The following is a 24123-nucleotide window of genomic DNA, read 5'->3' as shown; positions in this document are numbered from 1 at the left end:
CTGCTCACTGGGTCCACAGCCCGCATTCAGGGCTGTCTCTGACACAAAGGGCTGCTCTTTCTGCTTCTTTTCTTTCCATCACATTTGGGAAGTTTATCCTGTCCCTTATCAGCAATCATGCTCTGGTAGGGCACAAGTGCAGCTCCTGCCCCTGCTCCTGCCTGTCCCTCAGTTCCTCTTCCACCGTAGTTGCTGTGAAGTGTCTTGTGCTGCCGTGTCCTCGCTCTGGTGGGTTTGTGCTTGTGATCACAGGCTCCAAACTTCCCCTATTACTGTAGCTTTTTGAACAGTGCCTTTTTATTGGCGAGTAGATTCGTGGAGCCTTTCTACTTCCTTCATCTGTAAATTGTCCTCTACATAACGAAGGAACCATTCTGACTATGTTTTGATGTGTGTGTCGCCCAACAGATGTCTGGGTGGTTAAAGTGCCCCCTGAGTACAAATATCCTGTGTTTGTGAGCTCTTTGATACTTGGTTCAGGAATCTTTTTGTTCTTTCTTTCTCTCCTCCAGTCCTGGGGGTCTGTAGCAGCTGCCTGCCGAAGTCTCTCCTTTGTTTTCTGCTCCTGATATCTGTGCCCACAGTGTCATTCCTCTACCCTCTCCCTTATCAAATTAGATTATCTCCTTCTGGAAAGTACTTTTGACACGTGCAGCCGTGCAAAGGCATGATAAGCATATTGGAACACACTGTTGTGTGTCTGTTGTTCATGTCTCTTGTCCTCCTTGCATCTTAGGGCCAAGCTGGCACATTACCTGCCTTTCATACTGGTACCATCAGATGTAAGTCGAGCTGGCTCCTTTCCTGCTTGCAGCCAAGTCCTAAAACACCCTTTTTGGGCACTGCCACATCACCCTGCATGGGAATCCCAGGCCCATTTTGTCCAGGTGTGTCCTCACTTTTCCTCCTTGCTGTCTCCAGCATCTCCCTTTGTGTTCTGGGCTTGGCTGGTGGCACTGAAGATCCTTCAGGGTGTTGCAGGCTTCTCCTTGCTCATTCCTTGGCTCCCTGCCTTTACTGTTTTCTACGTGTGATCCAGAAAAACCTCTTTGTTATTCTGTCCTTCCTCCCCGTCACAAACTCGTGTTTCTGTTCCATCTTTCATGAAAAGGTCTAAGACTGAAGGTGAAATGTGATAACAGCCTTCAAAAATATGTCAGTGGCTGCTGCAAACAGGACAGGAATAAACGATTCTCCATGTCCTATGGTGGGTAGGACAAGAAATTATGGGCTTAAACTATAGTACAAGAGAGATTTAGGTTTCATGTTCAGATATCCTGGGGGTGTAGCACCAGAGGAGGCTGCTGGGAAGGGCAGGTGAGATGAGTAGGTGTCAGGAGAGGCTGGGGTCAAGGGATAGTGGGGTGATCCAGAAGATAATTTTTCATCCTCTTCAGCCCTCTTACCTTCCCTTCCATGTGATGGAAGCCTCCAGCTAGGCAAGAGGCTTTTTGTGGCTTGCTCAACCAAGCAAGCCACTTTCTCTGTTCTTGCTTTTTGTCTCTGTTGCAGCAGTTCTGGCAAATGCAATTGCAGCAAGCCTGGAAATAGTCAGGGCAAGGCTCTCCTCCCCAAACCTTTCCTTGGTGCTTGGTGGTTCTTTCAACCCCATACACTGGTGGAGGCAATGACAGCTGCTATCAGAGCACTAGGACATGCAAAAGTGAACAAAACAAACAATTTGGTACAGCCAGAAGGGTCAGGGGGGCAGGCTCAGAAGTGCTGGTCAAGGCCCTCCATGGGAAGCTGCTGCCAGCTTTGCCGAGGGATGTGTCTGGCACTGTCAGTGCACAGGTGGAGACGGGAGGGTACTGATGGCTCCTGGAAGCTCTGTCTCAGCTGGTGGTGTGGGGCTCCCTTTGGCTCAGCTCTTGGTCTGACTGTGAGAGTGTGGGCACGAGGGATGGGAGCTGTACCACTGCCAGCAGGTGTGTGCCCACCCTCAGTGGTACACCAGGACATGCAGGAAGCTGGGGATTTGGGGGAATCAGGGAAGCAGGACTCCTTGCAGAGCTCCCGATCCCCACCTCCTCAGCAGGACACTGCAGGGCATCAGCCAAACTGCTGTCTTTGCCAAAACAAAAATTAGGAAGCCCAAAACTCACAGAGGGCTCCATCCAAAGCAAGCACATGAGCAGCCACATTGTTCCTGACACTGCTGGCTGGAAGGTTTTGCAGTCCCCTGGGCACCTTCAACTGCTTGCTCCTGACACCCACCTCTCCTTACCCTTCCCCATCTGGCACTGCCATGATTGTGTTGGGGTCCAGCCACATCTGTGCTGTCCCTGCTTCCCTCCCCAAACTTCCCTGCCTCCTCTCCCTGAGGTGCTGGAGGGGTCCAGGGTCCTGGTCAGCCATGACCCCCTTCACTCTCCCTGCAGCATCATCCCCTTTCACAGATCCCTACCATGAGAGGCGGGCAGGGAGAAACAAGCAGATGAATAATTTATTATAACAATGCAAAATAGGGTTTTAAAACTCTACCCATATAAATATTTATTTTTGACTCGTTAGCACCACAGCTGCCTCCATGCCCCCCAACCTTTCTCCTTCTCCTTTCAGAAGACCCCCCCAGCCTTTGGGCTATCGTGGCTGGTTCTCCTGCTTCATCTGTCTGTCTGTCTATCCTGCCCTTGCTTTTCACATGATCTGAGCCTTGGTGCCAAACGCTTCCCGAGAAAGAGGAAAAAACCCAACTCTTTCTTGCGTACACGCACACAAAAAACAACAAGGGGAGGGGGGAGACGGAGCAGCACACACAGGCACACGCACAAAACCCTTTGAAGCCTGTGCAGGGTGAGGGTTGTTTCTGTGGTAACGGCGCGGGGATTGGCGGCGGTAGGCGAGGGCCTCCATCCCGCCGTGGTGCCGAGTGATTAATGAGCCGTTGCTGGGCTCTACGGGAGCGCCTGGGCCGGGCTGGGCACCGCGGGGCTGCTCCAACGCCACCCGACTTTGGACGCTTCTCATCCTCCTCTGCTTGCCCCCGGGCGTGCTGGCTTCAGCAGCACCCCACATCTCCTTGGTGTGGGCTCTTGTGGGATGTCAGCCCTCTGAGGGATGGGGCAGCCAGGCTTGGGACATCCCTTTGTCCTCTGCCCTGATGGCTCCAGACCCTTCTTGGGGCTGTGGCCTTCAGTCTGACACGGGTCCTTGCTCCTCTGCACTGTTGTTGATCCTAGAGCAGGTCTGGCAACTCTTGTGGTGCAGAGATGGACCAGAGCTGTGGGGGTACATGGTGGCATCAACAGGGCCACAAGGCAGTCCCATCTGGTGGGTGCAGGTGAGCCCACGCTATTATGGGGAGTGTCACTCACTGCCTCACCTCGACACCTGCCCTTGGCCCCATTGCTGCCTGCAGCTGCCTGTCTCCCTCCTACCCTACAGCTCCCAAGGCTGAAAGGTGGCTTATGGCTGAGCAGTGACAAGAGCTGTGCTCTCCTTGTCCCATGGCCAGCCTTATTTTGTGGCACTACCCATTGAGTGTCACTGGGGTGCTTGTACCCTCTCACAGCGAGAGCTGCAGTTCCCAGAGAACCTTATGCCACTGTGTGCTTTGAAACTCACCTCGTTTTGCTTTCCACTTTGAAAAGGCAAAGGAGAAACAGGCATCTCTTGGGTGAACAATAATAATGAGTGAGTTTCAAATCTCTTTCCCCCAAAATAGCCAAACCAGAACACGCACAGCCTTCCCGAGCCGCTGTCTGAAACAGATGTGCTGCCAGTGAGCAGCTATTTATAATGTGCAGCATTCCCTTTTCAGCCGCAGCGACTCCAGCCCTCGGCTCTCGCGCTCGGCAGCTCCTTTTGAAGCTGGAGCTCTAATCCGGGGACTGTTCCTGGTGCTGCTAAAAAATCTCCTCATAAACCCACCAGGGTGCCAGCGAGCTGGAGCCCTGCCTGCTCTCTGCCTCTAAAGGGGGTTTATCATCCCCAGAGGCCGTGGGATGGGACAGTCCCAACCGGGATGGAACAGCACCGGGATCTTGTTGGGTGCTGTGTCCCAGACATCCTCACAGCTGCAGGCTCTGCAGGGCACTGATCCCCCTCTGCCTCAGGGCTGGGGGTGAAACACTTTCCCAACCCTAATTTGAGAGGACAGAGAACAAGGGAGGGTCAGGACTGTGTTGCTGTGGGGGGAGAGGCTGGTATGGGTTTGAACTGGTCCTCAGTGAAGGAGAAGATTGGCATGATGGCCTGGAGGGATGCAGACAGTGAGGGATGAGAAAAACTGGGGGTCGAATTAAAGTGAGATTCGAGGAGGTTTGCCAGCCCTGGAGCCCACAGTTACACTGGGTGTTTGCTGGTCTGGGGCTTCTGCAGCACCACTGGTACTGTGGCACAGCTGTGGCATGGGCACCTCTGGCTACCCACAGCCCAGGGACCACCGGGGCTCACAGGACCCTGTCCCAGGAGGGGCTGCAGCCCATGGTGCTGCCTCAGCCCCTCGCACAGGAATGAATAAGTGTGCTGGTATGTCGGGGCTGAGGGCTCAGCACGGCACGAGCATGTGGAAGCTGTTTATTGCCAGGGCTGCTGCAGGCCCTGCTCTGCCTCCCCCAACCAGCTGGGCTGGTGTGGCCGCTCTGCGTGGGGCCAGTGGGGCCCCAGCCTGGGCTGGGGGTGGGCCACTGCTGGGAGACAGGGCTGGCTGGGCCGAGGGGGTTGCTTTTATCACATCCCTTCTTTTCTGTTTGTTTCTCTCCCAAGCAGGGTGTTGGAGGCATGCAGATCACTGGAACCAAATCCTAGATTTTGGGGACAGCTTGAAACCTTGTCCTTTCTTCCTGGATAGCCCGGAGTTTTGTTCCCAGCCTGTCACAGCGTGGTCATCTGGGCAGCTGGGAGCTGGGTGATCTATGAGGAGCTCTTCAGAAAGGGAGATCCGGGCAGCTGGGAGCTGGGTGATCTATGAGGAGCTCTTCAGAAAGGGAGATCCTGCAATACTACCCCAGAGTTGCCTAAAATGTGCTGCTCTGGCTTTGCTCACTCGCTGTTTTGGAGGTGCCAGGGGATGGGGTTCTTCATCAGCAGGCAGAGACCACCCACGACCCCCAGACTCTGTCCTTTGACCTCCAAATCCCATCTTGAGGGAGAGTATTAGCTTGTCCTCCTGAGCACACACCAGGTCAGCCTTGAAAAGAATGTGGAAAGCTCAAAATGGCCCAGTGAGGTGTCTCTGACACAGGGTGGAATTTTGGGAAGGAGCAGAGGATGGGCTGCCTTGGCAGGACTCCTTCACCTGGGCTCTGGCAGCATGATGGATCAGCTCAGCCCACTGGGGACACAGAGTCAGGTTCCCATGAGGACAACATCCCTGGCTGAGACTGGAGCCTTCCTTGTTTCCAGTGGTAACAGACAAACCTTTGCTCCTGAAAGAGGGACTGTAACACAGCCCATGGCAGTGAAGCCTCTTAAAAGCTGGTCTCATTGCAGTTGTGTTAATTATTAATAGGATATAGGGAAGAAAACACTGGAAAACCCCAACTGTTTAAGGCAAGCTGCTACCTCATCTGTGTCCAGTGGTGTGGGCCTGGCTTTCCCCTGATCCAAGGGGAGATTTATGGGTGTCCTTTCCAGTGGCTGGTGTTGGCAAGTATGAATGAAGGGGCTTGACCCCCTCTCTGAAAACCACAGCACTCCTAAACTGAGGAGCTGAATAGATTTTAGCTTGTTCTTTAGCAAAGATTTGCCCCCAAGGAATAAAATCCTTTTTGGCAGTATCTCTGCCCAGCAATATGCTGGAATTGCAGGATCTGGTGGCACAGAGACACTAGGGATCCTGTCCCAGCCCGGGGCACCCTGCAGAGCTGTGTGGGCAGGATGGGACCCAAAGATGGTGCTTGAACTGCACCCACATAGTGAGTCAGAGCTAGAGGATCTCAGCAGGAAATTTTAAGGAAAAACAAAGTAATGGGGAATTTTAGGAAAAAGGCTTGTGGACTTTGAGGATCTCCTGACTGTGGGTACCAGGGCTGTCTCCATATGGGTAACTGGAAGGTGTTTCCATGGAAACCAGCAATGTTGCTGCAGGGGGGACCCCATGGCACAGATTTGGGCCCTTCATCAGTGCTGGAGGAGCAGTGTTTGGCATGGAAAGGCACCAGTCTGATGGAGGCTCTTGGCAGTGCCCTGGCTCCATGATGTGCAGCTGGGAGAAGCTTTGCATTGCCCATGGTCCTCCATGTGGGGAGGAGATCCCAAACCTCAGGTGCAGGTGATAGCCATAGGTGCTGCCAGCCCACCTGCCTTCCCACCACCCCTCCCAGCAGCCCCTGCTTCCCACAGCGCTCTCCTCTCTCCCCTCTCTTCCTTTCCATTCCTCATTCCCTTTCTCTCCCTTTCTTCCCCTTGCTCCACCCCCCTCCAGACTCCTCTATGGGGCATTGATTTTTCCATCCATCAGCGAAACGCTTGAGGAAAATGAAAGAGCATCTTCTTGATCGATCAGGAGAACTCTTCAGCCTGGGGTCAGGAAGGGTTTGAATCAGCTGCTCCTCTGGCATATAATTACCCCCTGTCTTCCAAGCTGGGCCTTTTCACACGCCTGCAGGAGCAGCCACCCCGCTCTGGAGAGCACATCCGTGGGTGCATCCATGCTGGGAGAAAGTGCCTGTGGATGTGTTGGGTTTTGGGGCTGCCAGAGCTCAGGGCTGAGCCGGCTCTGTGCGCTCACACTCGCTCTGTGCCGAGCAGGGTGTGTCGAGTGGGTGTGAACTGCTCGCAAGCCGGAATCGACCGCTCTGTGTCGGGCTAATTCTATGCAGAGCTTAGTGAGGGTGTGGAGCTCTGAGGCTGCGAGTTTAGAGAAGCTGAAGGAGAACTAAATCTGATAGGAACCGGGTGCCCCACTCGCTTCTCTGTTTTGAACATCTCATTTGCACGGAGCATCGTCTGGGGTATGCTGCACATAAGGACCGCGTTGGTAGCAGCCTGGAGATGCCTGTGGAAATGCCAGAGTTTGCCATCTGGTACCACACTGGCCCCTGAGGTCCCACTGCTTGCTGCCCTCCCCCAGAGAGCCAGCAAATAGCTGAGGGAGCTTCTCATTCCACCGTGGGGTGGCTGCATGCAAATGTTGACTTCTTGATGGCAACCGGTGTGAGTCATGCTGGGAGCTGGAGGGGGACGTCGGAGCCTGTAGCTCTCCTTCTCTCTGCTTGTGGACTGTTGCCTGGTTGCATGGAGGTGTTGGCAGAGCTTCCTGCAGCTCTTGCTGGAGCTCCATCTCTGCTCAGTGGGATGTGCTCACTGCTTTTCTTGTGAGAGGTTCCCAAGGCTCATATGTGCCCTGGTGGGGATTAGCAGTCGAAGCATGTCATGCGTGGGGGCTGTTGCCTTGAGTCTTGTGATACAGCAGGGAAAATGTATCCTTTGGGTTTGTCCTAAGGGAAGACCTTCTGAGCTTGCATTCCCATCAGCATGGAAGCATATCAATCCCAGAGCCAACACCAGACATTCTAGCACATCCCAGAACTGATAGGTTCAGCATTGCCAGTCTCCACTGACCTTTAGGCTCCTTACTCCCAATTTCCCCTTATTTTCCATAGGTTTTGGTCAATGCATTTCCTGATCTAGATGAAGGGGTTTCAGACCTAGGGGTGAACAACACATGGCTGGTTGGAGCTTGCTGGGCTAGAGCTGGGACACAGCATCTTCCTGTGGTGGGTTGTGCATCTCTGTCTAACATCTCTCACTGGGCAGATGCAGCATGAAATCATTGTCTCAAGGGTGATGAGGAACAGTAAGAGAGCAAGGGGGACATGCATTAACCATGGGGTTGTTGCTCCATGTTGTGCCACTTTTGACCTAGGAGCTCTGAGCCATTTAATTCTCCTTGTGTTTCCATGCTGCTCTGGGAACGAGTATGCACGGAAAGAGATGGGGACAGAAAAGGAGGATGAGAAACCAAAGCTGAGAGCTCCTGCTCCCACCACAGCCAGTTCTGACCAGCCAGACCAGAGCTCCACTGGAGAAGGACAATGCATAACTTTGGCTTTCTCTCTCCAAACCAGCAGGCATGAGGCTGCTCCAGCATGGATGTGTTGCAGATGTGCTGATAGCAGTGAGCTGAGTGCTGACACTGCTGTGGAGGGGCTGCAGGTAAGGCAGAACTGGGTTTATCTGTACCACAGATAATGTCTTCTGCTGAAAGCAGCAGAAACAGCTGCATCCTGGTGTTGTGGCACAGTTTATTTTACAACAGGCAATAAGAGCTTGTCCCACGTCACTGGTAAAACCTTGACATAAAACCCCATCTGATCAGGGTGTTTTGTCTGGTGGGATTTGGCATCAGTCAGATAGTTGGGGGAACTTCTCTTAACCTGTGAGTGTTGAATCCTAATATAAATGTGGATCTAACCCAGTTTTCTTGAATCGGCATTGCTCCACTGATAGCAAGGGAGAGACGCTGATTAATGCAGGTGGGTATGGGATCTTCCTGTTATTCCTTGCAAACAGAGGGCTTTGGTGAGCTGTCACCAGGTACTGTCAGTGCTGGGTTCAGTGCAGATAATGGGGGTAGGGGAGCTCAGCATCTCTCCATTGCTCTGCTGCCCATCCTGCTGACTACCCTTGGTCATATTCCTTGGTCTTCCTGCTGTCTCCTTGCTCCCAGGTCTGTAAAATGAAGATAAAATACAATCTGACTTGCTGAGGAGCTTGCAGCCCAATTAAGAAGTGCACGCTAATTAAAGTGAGCTCCTCCATTCCTGTTGATATCCCATAGCCATCAGTGGGGCGCTGGAAAGCTCTGGGATGTGGGAGTGCGAGGTTGCGACAGAGACAAAACAATACGCTCTCAGACTGCTGAACAGAAAGTGGATCCATGTGTTAATCTGGGAAAAGGAGTGTGAAAATAGCTGCAAATCCTTCACAACTTTGTTGTAATTTCTCCCAGATAGGATACAGCCTGCTCCACACTCCAGCCTCCTTGGCTCCCAGGTCATTACTGAGCTGAACCTGAGGCTGATGCAAGAGGAAACCCTGTCCCATTGCTGGGCTTTGTGTGGGACTGCTGGAAATTTAAGGGGAAAGGGTTAATGACTGCATTGTTTGGGGCTGCTGGGGTCCCAATGGCTCGAGGATCAGCCAGGTCTGCTCCCTGGTGTGTCTGGGGCAGTCTCCTGGCTGGCTCAGCCTGGCTGCTGGGGAAGCTGGGAGGATGCCTGGGCAGGTAGAACTGAGTGGTGCCTTTGACAGCAGCATGCTCACATCGGGTGGGTGACCGTGGGGTGTGGAAAGCTGGCCCCTCCCCGCTGCCCAGCTGCCTTCCTGCTAATGCTCATCTAATTAAACAGCAGCCTGGAGTGGCTAAAACCAGGGCAGCGGGAGAGCTGAGGTTTGCATTCAATAGGTTCCTGTCTCCAGCTCAGGAACCAGAAGAAAAACCCATTTCATATCGTCAGATCAATACGCAGGTGGTGTTCCACCTCCCTTTCCGTTCACCTTCTCCAGCTCTCCTTTCTCCTGCTGGGCCAGGGAAGCTTTTTAAAACTAGAGCTGGGCTGGGATTGCTAGCTGTTGGTTTTTGCACCTCATCCCCCATCCTGGATGCCGTGCATGCCACACATGTGCTGGACAGCTGCGAGGTGCCAGGAATGGTGATTGCTGGGACCATGATCTCAGCAGGTATCTGGGAAAGCAAATCTTGGCTTCAAACCGGGGCATGGTCCCTCCTTCAGGGAGGATTTTCAGTTACTAAGGTATCCAAAGAGCCACTGAGCCAATCCACTGAGCCAATCCACTCAGGACTGTGAATGTGGGTAGGATTTGACCAGCAACTTTTGTCCTGCTTGCTCAGGTATAGGCGAGGGTTAACAAGAAGCGACATTTTATTTTGCTGCATCTTTGGCTTTCTGGAAGGAGATGCTCTTCCTGGTGCTTCTGCTGTTGTAAATGCATTCTTCTTCCCAAGGTGTCTTCTGAAAATGAGCTCCAGCATGTTGTCAGTAGTGGAGAGATGATTATGGAGAAGCAGCTGTCCGTCCCCTCCTGCCAGCTCCCGGCGAGGCAACGGGAGGGGTGGCAGCTCCTCTGGGTGCTTGCTGCTGGCAGCAGATTTTGCAGTGCCTGATCCAGGCTCTGGTGTAAATAAGCAGCTTCAGGCTGTGGCCTTTTCCACCTCATCTCAGTGCTCCGGGGCAAGCAACCACCATGCAGTGCCCAGCTCCATGCAACCTCAAGCCATGGGGGTTTTTTCACAGTAAGAAAGTTGTACAAATCTTCCCCAAACGTCAGCCTGCTCAGGCAGCCTGCAAGGGGTCGGCTTCAGCTCCTGTATTGTTTTTCTCTGCAGGAGAGAAATTACTGTCCTAATTCTTCATGCAAAAATGAGGGATTGGAAATGGGCTGAAGGGGAGAGGAGCTGGATGAGTGCCCCAGTGACCTCACCAACTCAGAGGATGGCAGCCCTGTCTGAGGTTACCATCTCTCTTCCCTTCCCTGGTCCCTCTGTCATTAATGCTGAGCTGAATTTATTGGGTTTATTATCCATGCTCCTGCACCAGGATTCAAACACAGCCCAGCAGCATCTGAGCCATGCTGGATCACAAACCATCTCGGGATGCTCTAGCCAAGAGGGAAGTGAGCTCCACACCTGCTAGCAGGGCAGGGCTGTCGCAGCCAGATGCAAGCTCTTCCCCTCTTCCCCTTGCCCTAGCCTCAGGCCAAGCAGGAAAAATCCTTCAGCAGACCCCAGCTGGGGCTGCTGGCTGCCGGCTTTCCATGGCAACAGTCCATCAGGGGGTCGGAGTCGACAGCAAAAAATGCTGCCCCCCCTCGTTCCCCCGCCGGGGCTGCCGGTCGCTATTTTGATTGCATTCCTGGGGAGCTGGGCTGCAGATGTGGTCGCCTTATCTTGGGAAGGTCTGAGTCAGTTTTTCCCTGTGTGACAGAGCAGGCAGCTGAGGGCTGGAGGCAGGAATAAATAACTCCTGAGGTATGCCAGGGACGTCTGTCCCTGGGGACAGGGTGCTGGGCCAGGAGCTTCCGCCACCCCAATCCTGGTCACGGTGTCCATGTGTCACAGCACATACGGAGGGGACAAGGGAGACGTCTCCTCTGAGCAACCTTCATACATCCTTGACATCTCAACCAAGGGAAAAAAGGAGTTGGCCCAGGAGCATCTGCGCTGTGAGCTGGATCCTGCCCCCAGGAAGACCTGAGGAACCCATCCATGGGGAGGAAGCTCATTCACCCCACAGCACGTGTCCATGATGTGTGTGTTCACCACTCCTCCACCCTCCCTGGTGTGTCAGTGCAGGATTCTCTGCAGCTGTGCAGGGGGTGACTGAGAGCAGGATCCAGCCCCATGGAGCACACAGTGACTGTCCCCCAGTCTGCATCCAGGGGCTGTGAGCAGAGCTCAGTGTGCAGCACCCATGGTGGTGTCACTGCCTGGCTCTGGTGTGAGGGAGGTGGAACAGTCACTCTGGATCCTCTGTTGCTGTTCTGAAAGGGGAACTCCTTCCTTCCCTTCCTCAGGGAGGTGATGTCCTCTGTTTTTCTGCTGAAGAAGCTCACTCCTGGATGCTTCACCATGGAGATGTGGTGTCTCCATTCCCAGCAAAGCTGTTGGTGCAGCCCTGGTGATCAGCGCAGGTTTCATGCTGTAAGCTGAGCTCCTTCTGTAAAGCAAAGACCTGAGGCACAGCCTGCTCAGAGCTGAGGAGGGTTTTGTGTAAGGTGCTGTTATCTGCCCAAAGCATTAACCCCTCCAGAGGCCATGCACTGAATAATTATCAGTCCAACTTAAGAAAAAGCAGATCTTCATTAAGTGTTAAACACATTACAAGTTTTCCTTCTCTTGGTGGGATCCTCAACTTGGGTTTTCCAGTATTTTCCCAAAGTCTGGCAGCTCAGGGAGCAATTCTGCTTTGTTTTCATCTTTATCTTCCTTTCTCCAAGTGAGAGAGGGGTTTGTCATGCAGCCATTGGTTCCAAGAGCTGGTGGTTAAAGGCAAAGAAGACCCTTCAGTGATGGAGGGTGGGAAATGCAGAGCCCGGGGGATGACAGGACACCAGGGGCTGGCTGGTGGTTGTGGTGGCCACCATGTCCTCCCTGCTGCAGTGGGACCTGGGGCAGCAGCAGTGGGTTCAGCCCATGTGGGACTGGCTGGAAACCATGGGAGGTACCAGTGGCATCAGGACTGGGCTCTAAGCTGGCTTCCAGTCTCTCAGCTTGGAGCAGCAACCAGGAGCCAGGGCTCAGGAGAGGGTTTCTATAGCAACAGCTGCCACTCACTCCCCATCTTGGATGTAAATTAGTTAGGATTTTATTAGTGTGCAGAATTTCAAGAGGCCAGAGCTGGCAAAGAGGCCTGATGAATTCGGGACAGGAGTGTTCAAGGGGAGCATCTTTAGGAGTTTGGGCTGAGGCAGGGTTTGGGGTTTCTGAATTGTGGGAATGCCTGTTTCCTCAGAAGGGCTGAAATTGTGAGACCATCTCAAGTGGTCACAGCTGGTGCAGCTGCCTCTGGAGGGTTTTCAGTTAACATCTTGATGATGAAGCTGCCTAATTGGTCAGCAGGAAAGTTGGTGGGTACCAGTGACCTTCTGGGCCAAAGGGATGAGAAACTGGGGATTTTTGAGAGTCATAGGTGGGGCTGCAGTCTTTGTTAGGGGGTCTGCATGTCTGACATCCCTGGGCCATGGGGCTCCTTGTTAGAGGGATCGTGTCTGGGTCATGGATATCTCCATGGACATCTGGATTTTTGCTGGAGCTGACTCTGTTTGGAAAAACGCTCCTGGTTGTCAGTGCTGCTCTGTTGGGAGCTCTCCTCTTTGTGTGCTCAAATGTAAGCACATAAGGAGCGTGATTGTAATGCCAGTTGTTGCCCCCAGATCAGAAATCTGCTATAAAACTTGTGTGAAAAATTCTGATTTCTATGTGTTTTCCCTTTCCTGTGTGGTTAGGAGCTGTATTTTCAGAACTCATATTTTCAAGTCTTTGCCTCTAACCATGAGGGCTGAGGATTTTCCTGTTTAATGAAAGAAGAGGTTTGGTTTTTTCTTTTTTAAATTTTTCTTCTATAACTTCATGGCTCTGGGAGCAGGGGCTTTCTGGAAGTCAAAAGGTTGTGCAACACCTTGTGATGGTGCTGTGATATTTGCCAACACTGGGCTATAGCTGGATGGTGATGTGTAAGGTTTATATATCTACTGTAGAGATAATAAGAATGTGCTTGTGTGCAGCAAAAAAAGAGGGCTGGAAGCACCCTTGAAATACTAGAAGTGTGGGGCTGGGCTGGCTGGTTGGCAAGTGTCTACTTGATTTGGAAGCTGGATGGGGGGTGGGGGGAAAGCCAGATTTTTTTGTTTTAGGAGTTTGTCATGCTGCAAAACGACTTACAGAGGAGTGGCTGATGCTCAGCTTGGATGGGTTGTGCTGGGAGCAGGAAGGGAGTGTTCCTGCCCCATTCTGTGTGAGTGGGGCTGGTTACAGACAGACCCAGCTGCAGTCAGTGCTTGGGGGAACCCTCTTGGCCTCATCCATAAATACTGACATTATAATTACTATAACAACCTGCTGCTCTCTTCCTGCATGGCATTCATTCCCTGGCCTTAGGTAACGCTTTTTTCTTGTTGATTTGCTCCCTCCTTTACCTCCCCCTCTTTTTAATTCCTCAACACACTATGGAAACATCAATTAATTAATCTAAATAGTAGTTATTATTCAAGAACCAATTTGCTATCATGGCTTGCACTGGTGTGGTGAAAATAGCCCATCCAGACAATGAGAAATTTGGATTCTTGGAGCTGGGGCAGTTCCTTCTCTGGGTGTGTGCCCCAGGACAGGGCAGGGTTGGTGCTATTGGGTATAACAGGACTCTCTGCCTGCCAAAGGTGCTGCCTGCTGGAAAGGGCAGCCCCTAAGGCATGGTTTACTTTCAAAATAAATTGGCCTTTTGTAGGGGACCATGTCCTAAGCATGATGAAAATACTAAATGTGCTGATAATGCAACTTGAGACAGATCCACAGAGACTTTGCACTGGTGTCCTGAATGTGACTGTGAGTGGAAAAGGAATTGGGGGATGTGTAGGGTAATTGGGCTCTGAACTCTGCAAGTGTGTCAGCAGTGCAGGAAGTGCAATACTGGGCTGGAGCAGGGGTGCTGATTGATGGTCCCCCCTGATTTTGGAGAGGATTTGATTCCTACAAGGAAGTCAGTGCAGGCTGTGTTAACCAGGGCAGCAGAGTTCTGGAGACTCTTTCTGGTGCTCTGAGGTCAAGTTTGGGCTCCATGTCCTGGGGTGAAGTGCCCCTGAGATGGTCATGTCTGTCCCACTCACAGGACTGAGCAGAGCATGCAGAACATGAGAGAAGAATTCTGGCCTTGAGCTGAGGGAGACTATCAGAGTCCCCACTGTCCTGATGGTTTCCAAAATTAGACCAAGCCCTTCCTGGGCAGCAGTGCTGGGGCCTTTGGGCAGGCAGCTGCTCCACTGGATGGGGACCACACAAACCTGACGCAGGGAGAGTGGTGTCTGCTCCATACCTGGTGTTAATCAGCACTTTGGAGGATGGCTGTCCCCAGGAGCAGTGGGCTTTGCATTTACAGGAGGAGATGTGACAGCTTGGGGACAGCCAGGTGTCTTCCCCAGGTTTGGGTGGGGGCCTTGAGCCAGCCCCAGTTCAGAGAACTGACCTTGATGAAGGCAGCTAATGAGGTGAGAACCCTTGAGCTCGTCCTTCAGCTCCACTGAATGAAAGAGACTTTTGGTGCATGCTGGAATTTAAGTGCATGGTAAAGCATGTTCCTGTTCCTGGGCCTCAGACAGGGCGAAGATGGCTGCAAAAATTGGGACATAGTGTGACAACACAGCCACGAGCTCGTTCCCATCTCACACGAGGCCGACTCTGGGGATTAGCACTGGGCTGCTTATTTTGCAGCCCCAGAGCTGGGGCTCTGGAACTGGCCCGCCTCTTTGTCATCTCCTGAAGCCTCTCTGCATCCTCCTCCTCATCACAGGCTCCATCCTTCCCTCTCTCTGGCGTCAGCCGCTCTCCCCAAGGCTGCTCCATCCCTGCACTGCCATCCCTCTGCCTGCAGAGCACAAAGCTCGTGGCCCAGATATTTTACTTCACATCAGCACAAACCTAACCCAGATCTTTCTCCGAGATGGCTCAGCCGGGCACTGCATGGGCAGAGCCTGCCCTGCAGCCGGGTGCTGGGGGGGACCCCCGGGTGCCCCTGCCCCTCTCTGGGGCTGCAGTTCCCCCTCTGAGGCCATGCATCTGGCTGCTCTGGGCTGCCTGGGAAGCTGGAGCCTGCCATCAGCTCGGGAGGCAGCAACAGCAGCCTCTGCTTTTCCACACGTCGGTATTTTTAGCTCTGCTGTGCATTAGCGTGCAGGAGCTCAAACTGCGAATCCTGGCTGAGGTTTTATCTGTTGTGACAGCCCTTAGGGCTGTAGTCAGACACTCTCTCGCTTGCTCTCTCCCTCTCTCTCTCTTTTCTTCTTTTTCCTTTTTTTTTTTTAAAGTTTGGAGCTTGAATCTGCTCTCTCCCCACGGAGACACTGTGCAGCTGTCAGGACAAGGGACCAAGGGTGGGGAATAGGGTCCAAAGCGTGGTTTGAGCCCCTTTACAAGGCAGCTCTATTCAGCTCCTTTCTGTATTTTTCCATTCCTCCTTGCTGCTGCTGTCAGAGCTGGAGTGGTCAGAGCTGATCCTGCAGGCTTAGGTGCTGCCTTGCCCCTGCTACCCTGCCCCAAAGGGTCCCCAAAAAGCTGTGCTGGGTGACAGCTACATGACTACTGGGGACAGCAAAGCAGAGAGCAAAGGCCAGCCCTGTCCAGCATGCTGGGTTTTGGCAGATCTAGTGCTCTGTCTGCTGCTGCTTTTTCCAGTTTCCCTTTTCCAAACAGCACAAATGTTGCCCCTGTTGGGGCTGCTTTGGGCTTCTGGCACCCCGGAGCATTGTGGAGAAATTAAAGCCCCTTGTGAGGGACTTGCTTCAACACAGAAGGTTTTTACTGTGCTTAAACAGTGTGTCTGATCTCCCTCAAGAGAACAAGACCCATGAATTCACCCCTCATCCTGGCTCCATACAAGCACTTAACACCTTGGTTTAGTTTCTTTAAGGAGAGTTTTCCTTATTGCTTCTTCTGTTCCTGGACAACTTTCCCCCTGCCCCCAGGACATTTTCTAACTTCTGCAGAGCTGCAGAAATTTGAAGTATCTTTTTGCCACCCCAGTACATACAAAAAATCCGCTGGAAGTGGGGTGGTAGAAAAGGCAGCATTGATGATGCTCTTTGGAAGGGCAAGGAACCAAAGTGCTGAATGGGTTTTGGCTTTCCAGCCCTCTCAGTGACCTGCCATGCCAGGCTCTGCCCACATAAGTGTGGGTTTAAAGGGAACAGAAGTTGTCTGAAAATCTGGTGCCCCTGGAATTTGTCCAAGGTCATGGGAGAAGCTGTGGATAGAATGGGAATGGGATCTGCCTTCCTGTCCCACATGGCCTTTCTCTCTAACCCTTAGCACATGCCTGCCTCACATCTTCCTGGCTGGAGCTTCCTGTACCCAGGACTTGGGATGTTCATGCCAACTCTTGGAAGAGAGAATGGACCTATGCAGGGATTCCTCCTGCTTTTCCTTCTTGGGAAGGGCTTCTTTAGGGTGCTTAACCAGAGATTGTTGAGGAAAATCTGTATTTAGGTAGTAAATAGTGATTTGGTATTTTTAAGGCTTTTAATGCCTGAGGAGATCACAGCAGCACTCCAGTGGTCCCCAGGAGGCCCAGGGCTGTGTGTCCCCAGGAGCTTGGTGTGCATGGGTGCTGAGGGGGCTGGAGGGAAGCAGAGAGGGGAGAGATGTTTGTGATGGGTCACAGCTCCTTCACACGAGTCTGCCCACACCACATTTGCTCCTGTAGTCATGTTGTTTGCAAGTGCAGCAGGTTCAACATTCAGCTGCTCCCACATCTTTGTCCCAGCTGGTGCTGGTGGAGACTGCAAGGCTGCAGTGAGGGGCCAGAAGGTTCCAGGAGCACTGGGGGCCAGCCTTGTCATCTGGTTATCTGGGGACAAATCCAATGGGGAGCCTCGGATATCTCCCTGGGTCTGCCTGCTTCATTTGCATTGATAAGGTGTGAAGGGATATCCCAAAGTTTGGGTGGCAAGTCCATGAATTGGGCAGCTTTTCTAATTAACTGTCCTTCCACTGTGATTCCTCTGTTCTCCCCCAGTTCCTCCCTCTCTTGCTGGCAGCAGGCAATACTGTGAGCCACAGAGACAAACTGCACAGTGCTGCCAGCTCGACCTGCAGCAGGGACTGCTGGAAATATCTGGTGCCTTTGCCCTTTGCAGGGAGCACCCAGGGATGAGGATTTTGCAGCTCTGTGGTGCAGAGCAGGGTGCGTGGGGCTTTGCTCCAGTGGCATTTTCTTTGTGCATGTTGTTTGTGCTGTGTGTGTCCTTGGGAGCAGCCAGAGCTTTGGCATCTCCAAAACAGCCCCTGAGCAGCTCTGTGAGGCTGGGTTGTCAGCTTCTCCTTCTCTCCCCCAGCCTCCTGGGGAAACCCCACTGATGGCTGCAGGGGACAGATGCAGGTACTCGACATCGCTGAAAACCCAGCACAGCAGCTCAGGTCTGGAGCTGCTTCACCCTCTCTGGGCTCTTCCTCTTGCCGAGAGAAGCTGCTAACAGCAGCTGGAGCTGTTTCCTGTTGTGCACAGGGTCCTCTGTCATTGCAGTGTGGGGCCAGGAATGCCTTCCTCTCTTCCTTCATCCAGGGGCTGTGACACCTGAGTAGCTGGATGAGGTCTAAAGGAATTTAAACATTGCTGGTTTTATTTCCGGATGTTAAGCTGGGAGATTAAGGAGGGGGGAGTGGGGAAGGGGATAGAGGAAGTTAGTACTTGAGGAGTTTTTAAACTTAAAAACATCCTGTGGCACCCATGTTAATGCATGTTCTTGCATTAATAGTGTCCTTACACAATTCCAAACACCCGAAGAATTGGTCTCTAAACTGTTGGCTGATGTCCTTGTGGAGGACAACAAAGACTCAAAGGATGATGGCTGCCGTGGGGCACTTTCCCCTTGAGCCAGCTGAGCTGTTCCCTGGCTATCAGACCAGTCCCTTGGGCACACCAGCTCTCCCTGCCCTGTGTCCTGGAAGGGGCTGGATATAGGCAGCTCTGTGTGGGGGCTCTGGGTGACTCCAGGTGCTCATGGTGCTATAAACCAGACTCTTCCCTGCTGCCTGATATCCTGAGCTTCCCAGGCTGCAAGCAGTTCCTCTGCTTATCCCCAAAACCACCCACTTTTTCCTCATCCCACTCCTCCCTGCTCTGGAGCTGTCTCGGGCTCTCGGCATGGCCGATGCCTCGGTGCTGCCAGGAGTTTGATCTCCAACTGCTTCCCAGCCCCCCCCGTGCATGTGGGCACCGGGAGGAGCTGAGAAAGTGGGGAAGAGATGAACAGCAGGAGAAGAATTCTTAAGTGAGGGGATGGGGGAAGGATGAGGAAAGCAAGGAGGGGGGAGAAAAAGTGAGAACAGGGAGGAGGAGGAGGAGTGAAGGATGCTGCCTTGTCCTTGGATTTATACTGGTTGAGTTGCACTGGATTAGCTAAAAGTGGTGCAGAGCTGCCTTCCCCTCCCTTTTCCTCCAGGCACATGCTCCTGTTTGGAGCTGAATGCCTTAATTCACTTCAGCTTCAACCTGCTCCTAATTGACTTAAACCACATGGAAAGAAACTCTGCTTCCCCAGCAAGTGGCTGCAAAATTGCACCTTCAATGAAGTCAGTATGATTCTGCATTTAAAGAGACCCAGAGTCTGGCAGGGATGTGTGCAGGGATATTGGTGCCAGGGGCTGTGCTGAGCTATCCAGAGCCCCACTGGGCTGCTCGTCTTCAGAGGGGTTTTGGTCTCACTCTGAGCAAGTTGGGATTTGGGGGTGATGGGGGGCTTTGAGTCATGGGGATTTGGCTGTTAGAAGAATTGCTGTTTCTTCTTATTCCTCTCTCCTCTATCCCTCTTCTCCTGCTGCAGATGTCTGCTATAAAAAAGAGAAGAAGGGGGAAAAAAACCCCACCCTCCCCAAATGTCATGATAATGCTCACTAGAGGGCTGTTTCTGCTGCACATCTGATATGTATGACAGGGTCAGATTAACTGAGCCTCTGATTTCCAACCACAGCTATTCTGAAGGCACCAAAACCAATGCAAAACACCCCAAAGGGACTCCTCTGTGCTGAAGAGGAGCTGGCCAGGCAGGATGAGCTCATGGTGCTCTGGGGATGTGCCAGCCCAGTGCTAGGCAAGAAAGAGGAGAGCATGCTTTGGAGATGAATCTGGTCTCCTCAAACTCAGGCTTTCAGGGAGGCAGAGATTTTCCTTTGTATTTAAGGTTGGGGATTTCAAAGACAAAAGGGGAGCAGTGCTGGTAACTACAAGAAGGTATCTGATGTCAGAGGATGTTCTGAAAACCCCTCTTCCTTGTCAAGGGCTCCTGTCACACCTGGACACGCTGTCTGAATGGAGGGCAGGAAAGCCTTTTTATTCCTTCCTCCTATTCCCTCCTCTTCCGACCTCTCTGCATCCTCTGTCACCAATTTTGGCTTTGCTGCATTTCTCTTCCTCTGTTTAATTCTAAACCCGAGGATTTACCCAAGGTTCTGGCTCAGCTGTTCTTTTAATGAGACATTTGGCCATTTTGAGGCCTAGAAAACAGGGCTGGAAGTGACCTCTGGAGACTGATGGATCCTGGTGGCAGGAGTTAGACCCAGACAGGGTTTAACTTTTCCCCAGCAGTGAGTCCACCACCCTGCACAGGGCTTCTTCCAGGTTTTCCTGGATGACAGGGCTTCTTCCAGGTTTTCCTAGATGACAGGGCTTCTTCCAGGTTTTCCTGGATGATGTCCATGTCCCAGGGCAGCACTGGGACATCCCATTCCTATGGGATGGCTGCCAAAATCATCAGCGCCCACTCCTTCCAATGGGAGATGTTTGGGGGCACTGGGGGCTGGAGCTGCTAAAGGGGAAAATGTTTCCCAGGGAAGGATAGCAAAAGTGAGGGGTGTGGGGGACCCCCTTGGCACAGGGCTCTGCTCCCAAAGCCTGTCCTGTGCCTCACTGGGTGGGCACTCGACCCTCCCTGGGGCTGGGGGGGCTGCACAGCGGGGTCCTGCCAGTACAAGGGACACCTTATCAGCACCCCTTGGAAGTCTCTGGTCGGCACTGGCTGAGAGTCCCCCTGGGATGGGGCTCGAGCAGAAATCAAGATGAAAAGAAGGGGTGGGAAAAAAAAAAAACCAAACCAAAAATCCCCACGGAGCGGGAAGCAGAGTCGGGAGCGGAGCCGCTCAGCTGATGGGGTTGCCATGGCGACGCGGCGGTGAGGAAAAGGAAAAGGCAGAAAATAGCCCGATGCCGGGCTGAGACCTGCGGGAGCCTGGCCCGGCAGTCTCCTCCGTCCCCGGCCCTATTTCTGTCCTCCTTCCTTTCTCTTTTTGCTTTCCTCCCCTCACAGTGTTTGATCTGCTCCAGCCCCTCTCCGAGGAGCCCTCAGGGGGTGACTGGGGGGTTCTTTCTCTGCAGTGCTGGGGTGGGGGGCTGGAGGGAAAGTGTGAAGGGTCCTCTTCTGTAGGGCTGGATGTGGTCAGGTCTATTCCCTTCGGGACAGAAGGTTTGGAGGCGACCAGGTCACACACAGAGCACCAAAATGGGTGCAGGGTTAGGGCCATGCTGCTGGTGGAGGATCTGGGATGGTACCTGGAGAGCCCAGGGACAGCACAGGTCTGGGGGAAGTACACTTCACCCGTGCAGCCAAGTTTTGTTTCTCAGCTTGTGTGTGGGTCAGGTTAGGTTGTCTGTTTTGTCCTGACAGGTGATGCCCAGTTTTAAGGATGGACAGAAGTTTTGTGTCATGTGCTGGATTGTTTTCCTCTCTGGGAAAGTGATGCCTCATAACCACAGCGAGTCATTTCCCCTCTCTGAGTCAGACTGGGGCCTCTTGCATGGTGTATGTTAGGTCTAACCATTGAACCCTAGCTCACTGGAAAGGAACAGAAACCCAGACTGAGTAGAAAAAAAGAAAGTGTTGTGCCAAGCCCTGGGGGATTTGCCCCACAAAAGGGACACACCAACCCAGGCTCTTTGCTTTATCACAAATACTGACTTTAAAGTTAAGGTTACAGATTCTGGTGGCCATGAGGAGAGCTTACTTTTCAGTAAAAAAAATAAAGGTAGTGTTTCCACCTCCTGGGGCCACAGCAAAAAGCAATAAAGGTAAATGTGACCTCATAAAGCATCAAAAGGCAGAAGATACACATAACCAGCCAACTGAGCACTCTTTGGACTCAAACTCCTATAGACCCTCCTCATTATTTTGTTTGGGGCTTGGCAATGACAGATGGATGTCTGAAGCTGGCAGTGCTGCAGATGAGGAACTCATCCTGCTTCTTCTTCCTCCTCCTTCCTCCACCTCTCTCTTTTCTTGCCCCTGCAGCAGTTGCAGGGCTGTGCCTGGGTGTGAGCACCCTGTGAGTGCAGATGCACCACTGGCATGTTTGTGTTGCTATCCCTGAGCTCAGTGTGCCTTTCCCTTTCTCCTTCCCCTTGCTGGGGTTCTGCTCCAGCAGAAACCTTCCTGGAGCTCCCACCTTCTTCCCACATGGGGAGAAGCCATTGCAGTTTCTCCCACCTCTCCCTGCTTTTGTGCCTGTACCACGTCACTCTGTGCTCTCTAATAACTTGTGCTGAGGCTTGGGATGCAGATGGCCCAGCTAATGGGGCTGGACAGTAAATCTCCATTACTGGGGCCAGTTTTGCTATCCCTCTCTGTGGTCCTGACCCTCACCTCACCCAGGCTCTCATCCCTGGGAGGCCAGAGGGGAACAGGAATTCCTCCTGCTGTCAGTGATGTTCCTGGCACAAAGGGAAGTGTTGGATCCCCCTGACCTCATCAGCTGTTATTTTGGAGGCTGGCTCCTCTTGCAAGGTTTGTTCCTCCCTTCCCTGTAATTCCCAGGGGTGCTCTGCAGACACCCCAGCTCTTCCTCCCAGAGGAGGTGTTGTGAGCAGCTTTATCTGGAGATCTCACACCTCTGTGTGAGCCACTCCCTATAAACTGTCCCTGCACTCCCTTTTCCCTAAGGACAGGGGCAGGAAGCATGCATGGAGAGGTTTCCAGGTGTTGGGGTTTTTAGTGGGAATACATCACACTGAGGAAGCAGAAAGCTGCCTGGAACTGGAAAATGGCCTCTGAACTGTGGCACATGGTGCATAATCAACCCTTTCTGTTGACTTCCCTGCCACAGCCTGGATGTATTTTGAACATGAGCATTCCTCTCTGCAGTCTAAATATTAAGCATAGCTTGACTAAAAGTTCACCTAAACCAGAGATGGACAAATATCTGAAGGTCATAAACACACAACTGAGTAATTATTTAGAGTGGTCTAAGGGATATAACTATGGGTAATGGGATGAATGGAGGAAAGGAAAATGCAGTGCAGTTGTCAGAAAATTCTCCTCAGGTCCCTGCTTATGCTGCAGAGGGAAACATGTAGGTCCTTGATAAACCTGGAGGGATGATTTATGGATTGAAACATGAAATGATGGCAAAATCCCCAAGGAGAAGTGGTGAATGGCCCATCTCCTGAGACTCTGCAAACTCAGCTTTGCAAATCTAGCAGATGAGAGGCCACGGAGCACCAGGGCAGGAGAGGAGCTGTTCCACTGACAGATATTGTTGGCTGATGACCAAATGACTAGAAAATGTCCACAAGTAAGTTAAGACTGAAAGTGAGGAACTGATTTCTGGTGAAGGAGGGGATGAGACTCTGGGCTAGCCCTGCTGGAGCAGGTGAAAAAGCTGATGGGTCTGGAGATGGAGCAGCTCATGTGTGGGGCAGAGTTTGTTTTGTGACCCAGCTGCTCACAGGTGACAAACGTGGCAGCCTCCAGGCTGTCCTAAATTCCTGTGTGATGTGCTCTGTGAGGCCAGGCCCATCCTGCCACCACTGTTATGCTGCCAATAATAATCAGAGCTCAGGGAGAGCAGCAATCTTCCTTGGCAAACATCTAGACATTCCCCAGTGCATCTGGAGAGCTTCTTCTAACTTTAGTGGATGATGCATCTTGTAACACTAAGGGTTTATGTCTGTATCTTGTGAAAACATACCTAAAAAAATTGCTGGAATTGGTTTGAGGGATGTGCTGAGTTACCTTTGTAATGTTTCTACCTCAGCATCAGTTGTCTTGGAGATGGCTGCATCCTCTACCAGGGTGAGATGGGTACCAAGGACCAGAAAGGGCTCTTCTCATTCAATCTCCCTTTCTTCAAAAAGTAACTACAGGAAAAATTAAAACATGGTGCTGTTTCTGGAAAGCCCTTAGTACAGCTGAGTGTGGTGTTTCCAGAGGATCCTCCCTCTCCCAGCATGTCTGACTCCTAGCAAGGATGGGAGTTTGCTCTTCTGGCACTTTTTCCTCTCCACAGGGATGGTTGAAAGGTGTCCTGAAAGGACCTTGGGAGATCAAGGGCTGTGAGTGTGAGGAGTGAGGCCAGGGGCTGTTCCTTTTTGGTGTCCTGTTCCACGTATTGTCCCTCAAGTAGGTGTGAGGGAGAATGGAGGGTGAGGCTGCTCATGTTCCCATACCCCTGCCCCACAGGAGGGAAAACAGCCTGTGAGGACTGAGGGGCTTTGGGGGCTGCTCTGTGAGGGTTTTGGTGTCCCCTGAGCATCCACAGTGTTGCCTTCCTGGAGCTGTTGGTTCCTGGCTCCTGATGCTGGAAGGAGCTAGCTCAGAGCACGGCCATGCTCCATCTTCCTCCATCCTGGCATGGCATGAACATCTCCTCCTGCACTGCTTTGTGCCACTTTACTGCTTCCTGCTCCCCAGCAATATTTTACATCTTCCCCAGTAATGCTTGGTTTCCTTAATAGCATCTCATGTGGGATTTTTCAAAGGCTTTAGGACAAACCCAATAAATTTTATCTAGTGATTTCCCTTTATCCATAGTTTTGTTGATTCCATCAGAAATCCTCTCCCAGAGAGGACGTGCAGGCTTTGCCTTTAGAAGCCAGACGGGCTTGTTCCATTTCTATCTTAGCCATTTCACGTTTCAATTAATTTTGAAACATTGAATTATTGCTCTCAGTAGCCCTTGGA

At 52.3% G+C, this 24123-nt stretch overlaps 1 long non-coding RNA gene across 3 annotated transcripts in view; it reads left to right on the top strand.

Annotated features, from left to right (window-relative positions):
- LOC132337066 (uncharacterized) overlaps positions 1-24123 on the top strand; it is an 80981-nt gene that overhangs the window by 18173 nt on the left and 38685 nt on the right. Inside the window, exon 2 of one of the 3 annotated variants that reach the window (XR_009489056.1) lies at positions 8016-8103. The exons of the other annotated variants lie outside the window; for them this stretch is intronic. This is a non-coding gene — a long non-coding RNA (uncharacterized LOC132337066). The remainder of the gene's footprint in view (positions 1-8015; positions 8104-24123) is intronic. 3 annotated transcript variants of the gene reach the window in all.

This window comes from Haemorhous mexicanus, chromosome 21, assembly GCF_027477595.1.
Source record: "Haemorhous mexicanus isolate bHaeMex1 chromosome 21, bHaeMex1.pri, whole genome shotgun sequence".
In the NCBI taxonomy this organism is placed as follows: domain Eukaryota; kingdom Metazoa; phylum Chordata; class Aves; order Passeriformes; family Fringillidae; genus Haemorhous; species Haemorhous mexicanus.
The sequence above is the reverse complement of the archived record's forward strand: the minus strand, read 5'-3'. Positions and strand labels throughout refer to the sequence as shown.